Here is a 12,746-nt window from a genome sequence, read left to right as displayed (position 1 = left end):
AAAACATAATGAAACTGATGTACATGTGATGTTCGCTGATAATGGTGTACTAACTACCCAGGAAAAACTTACATTGAAAAGTAATTAGTTTAAATGCTAATAAAACCTCTTTTCACTACTTCTTGATTAGCATTTTAACTCATTATTTTAATACGATGATGTCGTTGGCAAGTAAGGCCAATGTACTTCTACGCTCGCTTACAAGTAGGGAGTTAAAGAAGTATATTTTGCTTACAAAAAAGTTGTTGAGTATGTTGTTTTGTTTTTAATAATACAAAGAAGTTAGTGAGAATACGAACCAGGGACTTCGGTTTCTTAGTTAAATGTTCTACTCAGTGCACTACTGTGGTTTACAGGTACAAAGTTAATGCTGTTTTCTTTTTTATAAAACACAATTCTTAACATAAAATTTAATATAATGAAAGTCATTGAAAAGTAAGTGGTTATGTAAGTACAACCCAATATCGAGTTATTGCTGTTAAATAAAATGTGAAACAAAATGACAAAGCCAAAAACAAAGTAGAAGTACAGATTAAAAGAAAGTCATTTCTCAAAGTAATGCAGACGGTAAATAGTAGTCATTGAAAAGTAATTGGTTATGGAAGTACAACCCATTACCGAGTTTTGACTGGGTACATATGCAATCATTGCGATTTAATTTATGTTTTAATTTAAGAACAAGTGAAAGTGATGTGGAACAAAATGTTATAGTCCATAGAGTAAGAATATATTTTTAGTTTTCCTCTAAAACTTCTCTAACCCATGTATTTTTAAGTAATAAGGGGTGTAAAAAGGAGTCACTTTTGAGGTTTTTAATTATAAAAACCATAAGTTTGGTAGTTTCAACGGATTCAAAAAAAATTGTAAAAAGTATTGTCAAATATATGAGTTACCGCCATTTGAGAAAAAAAACTCACACTTTTTTAAAATTTTTAACTTTTATCATGACATGAAGCAGTAACTACAGGTTTTATTACTTTTGAAAAGGAGCACCCTAAGTTGGCTTTCCAATGCTGTTTCATTGTCAGAAATAAGTTTGAATTTTTATACTTACTAGTGGCCGTAACTCAGATAGTTGACTATAAACTTAAGATATTGTATTTTATTAAGATAAAACAGTGGTATATTTAAAAGAAATTGCATTTTAGAGTTGAAAATCGGTTGAAAACTACTAAACCTATGAATTTCAAAATTACAACTTAAAAGCTAGCCCTTTTTACATGTTTGTCCTTATGAAGTATTTGTGCTTTATGAGTTACTAACTTATAACCCGCTACCTTGTAAGCGAGCCGTTTTATAGGCATTGTCAAATTTTGGTAACCTGTCTATTTCTTAATGTTGTACTACAAATATTTTAGAAAATTCAAGGAGTACCTTTTGAAGAACGATAAGGTACCAAAAAGTCCCCTTCTATAGGGTCTCATTTAATCCGTGACATACATGCTTAATTTCATGTTTCTAGGTCTAATATTATACACATTTTAAAAAGTACCGTTTGAAGAACGAAAAAGTTTCCTTTCATGGGTTCTCACTTTATCCAGGTCATACATACTTAATTACATGTTTCTAGGTTCAGTATTATAGAAATTTCAAGAAGTACCTTTTGAAGAACGATAAAGTTCCAATTTATAGGTTCTCATTTAATCCGGACTCTACATACTTAATTTCATGCTTCTAGGTTTAATATTGTAGAAATTTCAAAAACTACCTTTTGATGAACGAAATAGTACCAAATAGTCTCCCATTATGAGTTCTTACTTAATACGGGCCATACATGCTTAATTTTTTGTTTCTAGGTTCTGTATTATAGAAATTTCAAAAAGTACCTTTTGAATATCGATAAATCAGGACTCTACATAATTAATTTAATGCTTCTAGATTCAATATTATGGAAATTTCTTAAAGTACATATATACCAAAATGTCCCTTTTTATGGGTTCTCAGTTAATCCGGGCTCTACATATTTAACTTCATGTTTCTAGGTTCAATATTATGATAAACAATTTTCTAAGTTTAGTTTTGTATACTGATTATACGCTTACTATACATCATAATTTTTACACATGAATAGTGGTTATGGAGCTCATAATTAAGTCAAAATTTATCTGTCAGAATTTATACCGAAATATATAAATTTCGGTATAAAATTCAAACATAAATAATTTTTATATAGATAGATTTATCCACATACAGAAAATCAGTTTTTAGCAATAAAATGCTAAAACATATCACAGTTAAAGCAAATTTCAACATAAATAATTTAATAATATTAATAAATCACATTTTATATACTTGACATTATATGTTATAAATCAACTTTAATCGTTAAAATCGTCCGTTATAAATGCCTATTTTAAACCAATTCTAAATATAGTCCATACAATATACTAAAATAAATGAGGATTTATTTAATAAGTCTATAAATTTACTTCTTTTAGATTTTTGCTCTAAAACTCCTATACTTATTAATAAATATGTAATAACTTTATATATATGCCCTTTTCAAATTAACAATATGTAGTATGTTTTCTTTATAAATTTATTAATAAATTATTAATTTAAATGGTTTTACACATATACACTTCTCAAAAAAAAGTGAATCTGTGTGTAGAAATATAAAATATTTTGATATTATTCATATTAATTTCACTTTTTATTGTTGTTGTTTGTTACCATAGTTGTTGTAGTTCTAGATTGTAACTATTAATATAATTAGTCACGTATATATGTATAATTTATTTATTTCCACATTGTTGTTATTGTAATTGTTGTTTCAACTTAATATTTTTGTGGTAAATGTTATAATAATACCACGTAAAATATAGACGAGCTTTAAAAGTACGTATTATGTTTACACGTTTATTTTGTTATACCCACAATCAAAAAAGATGGGGGGTATATTAATTTTATCATTCCGTGTGAAACACGGGACCTCGAAAGATTCTAAGACGATCTAGCTATATCTGTCGTCTGTCTGTTGTTGGCGACGAAATTCAACATAAACAAGTTTCGTATGACCCCAAAAATCTCTTTGAAATTTTGTTGGAATAGGCCCATATTTGACCCTACCGCAAAATTACTTTAAAGCTCATTACTTTCTTAAAAAAACGAGTACTGTTATGAAATTCGACATGAATATGATTTGTATGAACGTAAATCGTTTTAAAAAAATTTACGTAGATCGGTCTATAATTGACCCTACCCCCATAAATTGACCCTACCCCCAATAATTTGAGTACAACAACGAAATATATGAATCAAAATTGTTCTAAAAAAATTTAAGGGAATCGGTCCATAATTGACCCTACCCCCATATAAGTTCCCCTGTAGAAACTACTATAACGCTAACTATATGGCCACAAAAATCTACATAAAGAGATTTTTTGACGAATTTCATAGTTTGAATAGACCGATATGAGCTAACATTTCTCTTCCCAGTTTCGGTTTTTTCTAAATGGTGATTTTTCGAGTAACCCGATTTTTTTACTTCTTAAAACCCGTTTTCGAATACTTTTATTTGCTTTGTATTCAAAAATTACTTAATTAAATTAAATTAAAAAAAATACAGACTGTATATTTTAAAAATATTGGAGTCCAGGAACTAGAGAATATTTTTCTAACGCACCTTTGATTTTTGATTTTTTTGATTTTTTTTTATTTGCAAAATTTATCGGAATAACTGTTCCATACAATTTTATCAATCTTAAGGTTATATTCCAATTAAAATAACTAATTTGTGGCTAAAATGTGTTGGAATGCCTATGAAATTTGTCTAAACAGCGATTTAAGAAAAAGCTGGGAAGGATTACATTGTTTCTTCTATTTAAAGTAATAATGTAAATCAGACAAAAAATTTATAATCTTTTAAACTGTTAAAAATCAGTTCGGGCTATTAAATTTAAACATAAACGTTAATTTTTTTATCTCGATAACTTAATAATTCATTGAAATATATGCTTTAGAGTAAATATCGGAAGTGGAGCTTATATGGTATCTATAAACAACTGTGGCCCTATTTGGGAAAAAATTGTAAGCTGAATCATATATAGACAAACTGTTTTTGTGTCGAATTTAATCCATGAATTATGTGCGTTAATGGACCTTATATGGGAGCTAACACAATAATGGACCGATCCGAAAAAAAAATTGGTAGTATGAATAATGTGTACATAAAACATTAGAGTGCTCCAAAAAAACAAAGATACGAATTTTGCCCGTCCCCCCTCTAGAATCGTTCTTTTGGTTGTGAAACTAAATCATACAAAAAATTAGGCTGATGGGATAACATTAACATCAGCCACAAAGGCTCTGAAATTTCCAAGTGCATTTACAAGGGGAAAATATCGATTTTTTCAGTTTTTGCTCAAGTTTGGCCATTTAGTAATAAATTTTTAAATTTATTGAATCGTAATGAGTACAGAATACGCATTTCGAAAAGATATAAAACACAAAAATAGCTTGAGAACTTTAAAAGTTATAGCAAGAGAACTTTAAAAGTTATAGCAAATTCCCCAGGCCATTAACGTGTCCAATTTCAGTTTTTTTGAAACTTTGTTGGGGGTTTATAGCAATAAATAAGGATATTAAACTCATTTTTTATAATATTTTAGAGAATAAGTATTAATTCTTTACTGTAATACATTTTAAATAAGGTATTTTCCGAGCATTATAGTCCAAATAATATAAGTTTTATTAATAAAGGACATTCTTAACCCATAAACAGTGGAGTACGCAGGTCAAATTTTGTAATATTTGAGAATTCTCAATGTACCATACCGAAGTAATATTTATCGGCGATATTAACCAAAAATTTCTGGAATTTATCGTATATAGTATATTTAAAATAGATTAAAAGAGAGCTAAATTAACCCTTTGATGCACTTGGGAACGATTTAACGCCAAAATTCAAAAATTCGAAAAAACACTGTCTATTTTAATAATGCTCTATATAAATAGAGGAATAACAGATATAAAACAAAAAATCATATATTAAGTATAAAAAAATTTTTAACACTTTTTGACCATGGAGTTAACTTGATGTAAACATTTTTACAAGTAAAAATTTTGTTTTTGAAACTGATAATTTATGTAATCCTTTTCTACGGTCGATTTTCAATCGGATATGTCTAAAAAACTTCATGTGTCCAAAAAGGGTTAATTCATTTTTACCTAATATATATTTTTTTGTATCATTTCTGTCATTCCTCTAATTATATATAGCATTATTTAAATGGATAGTGTTATTAAGACTTTTTAAACTTCGGAATTAAATTTGTTACATGTATTTAAAAGGGTTAATTTTACTTTAATAGCTGTTATTTTCATACTAAGAATTAAAGTCATGTTTATTAAAATTACCAACAAATAAATAATATTTCGATATGGTATACTGAGAATTCACAAATTTTATCTTTGAACGCCAAATTTTATGGGTTACCAATGGCCGATTTAAATAAAATTTGGAATATACATTTTATATTATCTGGTCTTAAATACTCTGAAAATACTTTGCTTAAAATGTGCAACAGTAAAGAATTAATACGTGTTCTCTAAAATTTTACAAAAAAGTGATTTTCCCGAAATCCGCAGAGTTCAAACAGCAGGTACAGCTAAACTGTAAAAATTATTTATCTAATTTTTCCACCGTTTTATTCACTTATCTGTCAAAAAAAAATTTGATATTAGTTTAACAAAGTTTTGAAGTTGGAGATTTGAAACGGCCGTTGAAAAAATCAAACTTATTTGACCATAGCTGACAACGAGTTCGCGTTATCATATGTGGACAAAAACTATTATCTGAGTATTTATAAATATATTTTATGTCAGAAAAATTTTTTTTAGAATATATCTCACAAATTAATTAAATTTTTTTGTTGAGTCTTAGATTTCTTGGTGTTACATACGGAACTACAAACATATATTATACCCTCCTTCTCGGGGGAGTTTTCCCGTTTTTACTACCGAGCGCGTCTCCGGGTGGCGCATAGGGGATGGTGATGAACCATCTGTCCTCCCCCAGTTTTTATTTGACTCAAGCTGAGGGAGTGCGGAATATGGGAATATTATATTCCCCGCGGACCAAAAAACTTAAAAAAAAACAAGGAAGATAAAAATAAAAAGATGAAAGTTACTACATGATAACTTAAAAAAAAAAATAAAACCCTCCATAGACCCGTCACATTTAAAAAAATAAAAATAGATAGGGAAAACTTAAGAAAATATTTGTAGATTTTGATAAATGAGGTGATAAATTTCGAGGAGCTACCATTTCCTCGATCACCTACAACTGTCAATCAACTCGAAACATCGCTGCTCCAATAATGTGAAATTTTATTGCGATATATCCAATAGTTTCAGATATACCAAATTATTTCCAAAAATAAGAGTTTTTTAATCACTGTGCACTGTTGGAGTAAAAAATGATACATTTATAGGTAAAGTTTTAATACATCAAATGAACAAAAAAAGAAGAAATGTGCTATGGTCGTGAATTAAAATAAATGTTTACATATGAGGAATAAAATGTTTATCTTCTAACAGAATACATACATATGTGAGAATATTGATACACGATATAAACATATGGTTTGGATGTTAAATTTGTGTTAAGATACAACGTTTAAAATAAACTCGATTAAAAGAACTTTCACATTATGAACAAAAAATACGCCAACATTAACAAATCTTAAGAAAAAACCAAAACACAGTGGCTGCCGATAACAAAACGACCAACAACGTGTCACGCATGTTTATCTAGTTTTGAAAGTAAAATCGAATTAGAAAAAAAATTACAAAAAAAAGAGAAAAAACGTATATGTTTCATGTAGCCATTAGTAGTCATGGTGTGAATTATGTGTGTGAGTGTCGGTATTTTAAAATAAATCCATGTATCTACAAATATGTATGACAACCTTAGCATTATTTTTAAAGAAATTTTTGATTCCACTTTTATTTTTGGTAGATTTAAGATTAAATGATAAAAATAAAGTTTAACTAATACTGTAAGTTCTTTTTATTAGAAACATATCGTCGCCCGGGAATTTAAGTGCTCTATATGCCAAAAATGCATTTCGAGTAAATCGATGTAGAAGTTTCTTTTTTTAAAAAACTGCTATATTTGTTTTGATATGAAGATTTTGAGGAAAAATTTTTTATCTTTCGATCTCATCTACAACGGGATATTTTTTAACGGTAAAAACAATGGGGTTTGTTCTATACGCCATTTCAATCAGATTTCCTTGCAAATACTTACACGTAGAGCAAAATAGCGTTAGAAAAGCAATAAAACACACCTAAAAATTTAAAAAAAAATGTTATTATAGAATATGACAAATAAAAAATAACATCTCAAGTCATTTGAGATAAGTAATAATTTTGTCGGTATCAAAATGGCGTATAGAGCACTTAAAAACCCGGGCGACGATATGTATATTTGCCACAGAACGGAACCAACCAATAAAGTTCGAAATACATAAATAATTAAATACTGTATTAAAGGTATATACATATGTAGGGTCCTATGTGTTTTTGTGGTCAACTTGTCTTAGCCTATTCGTTAGTCAATGTTAAAAACGCAATTCGATCTACACCTTTCAAATTATAATAACATTACAACTTAAATTTATATTTTATGAATTTTAAATGACTTAAATATATTCACAAAAGATTGACCCTTGGCCTATTGAGCGGTGTTGTAAAAAACAAGAGGTTTGAACCGTCATAGAGAAGACCCGCTTCATTTAAATACAGAACGTCGGTCGGCGAAAAGTAGTGCCTCATCTGGACGGTCACAGATCACCCGACCCCACAAAACACTCCTTGACCAAATCGTTCTCTAGAGAACGAACCCATTCCAGAAATTTGATACCCCTATCCATCATAAAGCCTTCATTTCTCTGGAAATCTATCGCCCTATAAATCGACCAACATGATGGTCGTCGACTTTTAGTATTAGAAAACGTAAGGAATAATAAATGAAATGTTTATCCCAAATAATGCAAACTGGAATCATTCTAAATCAGACGTCGGCGCTAGTATTGTTCTGACAACGAAGATTTTCGGCAAATTACATGTACACAACACGATCGCATACGAACCTTTAAACAAGAGCATCAAAAATACAAATATTTTATTTAGTTGCTTGACAGCATTCAACAAAGCAGGTTGATGTCGCTTTGTCAAAGAAATTGCAAACACAACTTGAAAAAACAAAAACAACTTGCAAAAGCAAGAGCATAATTTACAAAAACAACGTACACTCTAAATAATTTTCTAGAATGCATAACAATTAAAGTAAACAAGTTAATTGTTTATAAATATTCGCATTTTACAGTAATGCAATTTAATCTTCAAAATTAAAAATAACCAAATATTTTTTCCAGTGCAATTTCAATGAAAAAATGCTAATAGTGTGTGTGTAGTGGTGATTTTTTTATCTGTCTCTCTATCCGCCGGCATATGTTCTAAATTTACATTAAGCTTAGACTAGTTGAATAAAAACAAAAAAAATATTATATATATGTATGTATATGTATTAATTTCATTTATGCTGAGAATATCAGTTATTTTTTTCAGGGCATCGTTGAAACAGATTTTCATTTAAAAAGTCTTAAATTTCACACCCTCGTTTTTATGTGCAAATACACTAACTATTAAATTCACTCTTACTTTACTTTTTGTTCATTATTTTTTATTTCCTGACTCTAACTCTGATATTTCTATCTTTATGCTGTTGTAGATGTGTGTTTTATTACTTTTTATTTATTTTTTAAAGCTTAACTTTTCTGGGTCATATTCCCAAAAAATATATAACAAAAAATTTAAACCAGTGTGAAAACTACATAGAATTAATGTGATGGCAACAACAATATACATAACTAACAACAACGACAATAGCTAAACACATCTGAACAGTAACAACATCAATAGCAATTTCTAATGCTGTTAACTTTTTGTTCTTTTTCTCATACATACATACATACATACATACATACATACATACATACATACATACATACATTGGCGGTTTTGATCGTTTATGATAATAAAAATCAAATAAACAACAAATGAATGTTGATGACGATCTCAATGACAAAAAATGCTCTTGTTATATAGATTTGTTTGCTTCTTTTATATCGTACATAAACTCTATGTTCATGCTTATAGTAAATTTACTGCATATTATATTTAAGTCTAAACATTTATGTCACTTAACTAGTAATTATACCACTTTCTACTTCTTAACATAATTTATTATTTTTTTATAATTCTGTTGTACAGTATTGAGTTTTACTTAAAATGGTTTCTATTTCTTTGTTTTTGTTTAAATAATTATAATAATGAACAGTACCTACCTAGATATGTACGATATATGTACAAAATATATTGGTTTACTTTGCATACGATTGCTCGGACTTAAATAAACATTCATATCAAGAATTTATAATATAATTTTGATTAAGCAAAGTTTTATTAATACTGAATAATAATTTTAATGTCATATCTTTTTTTGAAATTCTTGTTCCGATATACTGTACAGGTGTTTATATTAAAATAATAGTCAAGCATACTCCACAAATTTTAGTTAGACAAAGTCTGTAGAAGACGGAAAGAACTCATAATAATCTAAAATTATTTCATTTAAAATTGTAGCTTATTAGTTAAAGTGACGAAAATCAGTTAAAAGTTGTAAAATATTCTCCCAATAAACAACCCTTTTTTATAAAAACATTTTAAATCTGAAAGTTTTTGTAGCTAGAACATAAATTGGAGACTAATATAAATAAAATGATAAGTTTAGCCTTTAAAGGGCTAACCTCGCAACACAACTTTAACCTTAACAAAATATAAATGCAAGTTATTTTTAATCTTTCAAAAAATTTGTTTATTGCTTAAAATTAATTTTTAGCACAGAAAAAATTATCAATATGTCCATATTTTAACGCACCGTCAAGTGCCACACAATCCATATGAGGATTTTCGAGTCAAGTGACCCATCTTTAAAAATCATTTTCCGAAGCAATTTGCAATAAGGTTATTACTATGGGATAGTAGGCCAGACACAAATTTTCAGCTCTATCGTTCAAGAACTGCCGGACTTAGAGGGTCACAGTTGGGGTTTTATTCAAATAAGTGTAACTTTTCACCTATTGGTCCTAGCAAAGGAGTTAAGAGAGCTATTTCTTAATTCTTTCCAAAAATGGAATTTTTTAAAAATTAAAAAAAATTAAATGATTATTTTTTGTATAAAAGTAAGCTTATACAATTTTCTTGAAGGGATTTATAGTCCCACTAGCTAAATTATATTATTCAATGTTTCTTAAAGGTTTCTTATAATTTCATTTGATGCCAATATATATTCTTAAAAAATAATTTTTAATTCAATGCCTTGGGATACACATTATATTTTGTTTTAGGCTCTAGTATAAATAAACAAACCCACTTAGCGATTTTGAAAATTCTAACTACAATAGCTTCCACATTAACAATATGTTACATCCCAGCAAAAAAGTGAGGAAAAAGAAGTGGAATTTTCACCACAAATAACATACTTGAAGTACTTCCAATTTTGGTGAAAAACCTATGAATTTTACATTAGCGTGTCATTGGAGGGACGTTGTTCTAATCTAATCTTATTCATAGATGCAATAAAAATCCGATATTTGGATGTCAAAAATAAACCGAATTCAATGACATGCTTATGTTAATTTCATTGGTTTTTCACCAAAGTTTGATGTACTTCGAATATGTTATTTGTAGTGACTTTTCTACATCTCTTTCCTCACTTTTAACTGGGTTTTAATTTGTAAGGAAATATTTGGTTTATAAAAGCGAAAAATATATAATCGCATTTTTAGATGTGATTAAGATGTCGTTTGTAAAGAATGATATCAATTATTTTTTGCTGGGATATGATAGTTGCCAAGTAATTTCTCAATTGAGAAATTGTCAATTTCAATATATTTTTCCACATTAACAATATGTTACATATGAGAGTTGTCAAGCAAATTATTGCAAGTTCACCAATTACTATCCATTTTTGTTTTTGTGAGGGGAGGTGCGGTTTCCTCATGAATAGTCCGCCAATTTATTACTTTAAATATTTACATGGATGTTAAAGTTATTCGTGCAAAATTTTAACTCTAACTGTAATATTTTCCAGGATAAACGAATTTTTTTTTCGTATATAATCATATTGACACTAAAGTGGCTCCGCCAAAAACAAAATAAAAAGTAGGCTATTACCTAGACATATATACAGGAATACGCTGTATGTCTGTCTAGGTAATTTTTACCTGTTTTGTTACAACTTTGCTATTACATATATCTGACACTTTAAAAAGCTAAATCAAACATATTTTCGCAGTTGAAAAAAAATCAGTCATCAAGTACAAAGTACTGATTTCGCCATTTTTCGGCCTTCCACCATTTTTTACCCGTTTTAACCCAACTTTCGCACCGCAACTTTACCAATACATATTTCTGATACTTTAAAATGCTAAATTGAAAACATATTCGCATTTGAACAAAAAAAAAATAGTGTTCATGGACAAACGTACTATTTTTCATGATTTTCGCCATTTTTACCCCATCTATTCCAATTAATAAAGTATTATATTAAAGTATTGAGTTGGTTCACTTGATATGAAATTCCCCATATACATATGTATCAAATAATGCTTAATTAACATTTATCACCACTCGAAAGGAACATTAAGTGCATTGTTTACATTTTTTTAATGTTCTTAAATTCGTATAAAAATGTCCGAATCTTGTTCGTCTTAACCCCACAAAATGATTCCCCTTTCCAGATATTAAGATACCCGAAAATTTGAGCTCGATTAAAAGTCGTTAACACATGCCGCTCGTCGCTCAAAGTTTGGAAAAATGCAAATATTTGGCCAAAAATCTAACATATGAAGCTATAACTCCAGAACGGTAAATAGTAGATAGAAACATAGTACCTCAGAACAAAGCTAATATTGTACTTCAAAATTTATATTATGTACTAAATTTTTGTTACTTTTAGTGCGGGTTTTCCAGATAAAGATGATCTACATTCTTTGTTTAAACCTAGTTTAATATATGTTTTGTGTTTTTCAGTAAACAGTAACGTTAGTTTAACTGAGTATTATTGGTCAATTAAACTTAAGTTATAAGTGAGAAAACACAATTAACAAAAACAATAAAACAATGATTTCGAAAGAACAAAAACTTAATATTTTAAGTAAATTGCAGTTTTCAGATTCGTTTTGTTTTATTTACTATTGTTTTAAATAATTATTTAAAATGTTTCATTTTACAAAAGTATTATTTGAAAAAACAGCTGTTCATTGTTTTGATTTTGAGTGAAAAGCTCAATTCTAACAAAGTTAACTGAACTTAAATCCATAACTGAAAAACACAATTATCGATTAAAGTCTGCCTAAATTTGTTCCGAGTTTAATCTAACAGCAAGTTAAGCCTAGTTTAACTGAGTAGTAAGAAACCCGCCCTTAGTAAAACAGAGTTACAACAGATTTTGTCTTAAAAACGTGACCTGGTTGCGGAAGAAGTATACTTCGTATATTGTGGTAAATGTTGCTAATAGATAAATATTTTTCATATTATTGTTTGAGAATCACAATGTACATATATTTGGTATTTCAGACGATGATGTAAAACACCAAATTCGTTAAAAAATGTAAAAGTTATTAAAAATTCCACAGATCATTTACGTGTCTAAGAGCACTTGATTGTATTTTATC

This window comes from Lucilia cuprina, chromosome 6 (assembly GCF_022045245.1).
Source record: "Lucilia cuprina isolate Lc7/37 chromosome 6, ASM2204524v1, whole genome shotgun sequence".
Lineage (NCBI taxonomy): Eukaryota > Metazoa > Arthropoda > Insecta > Diptera > Calliphoridae > Lucilia > Lucilia cuprina.
Note: the sequence above shows the minus strand (reverse complement) of the source record.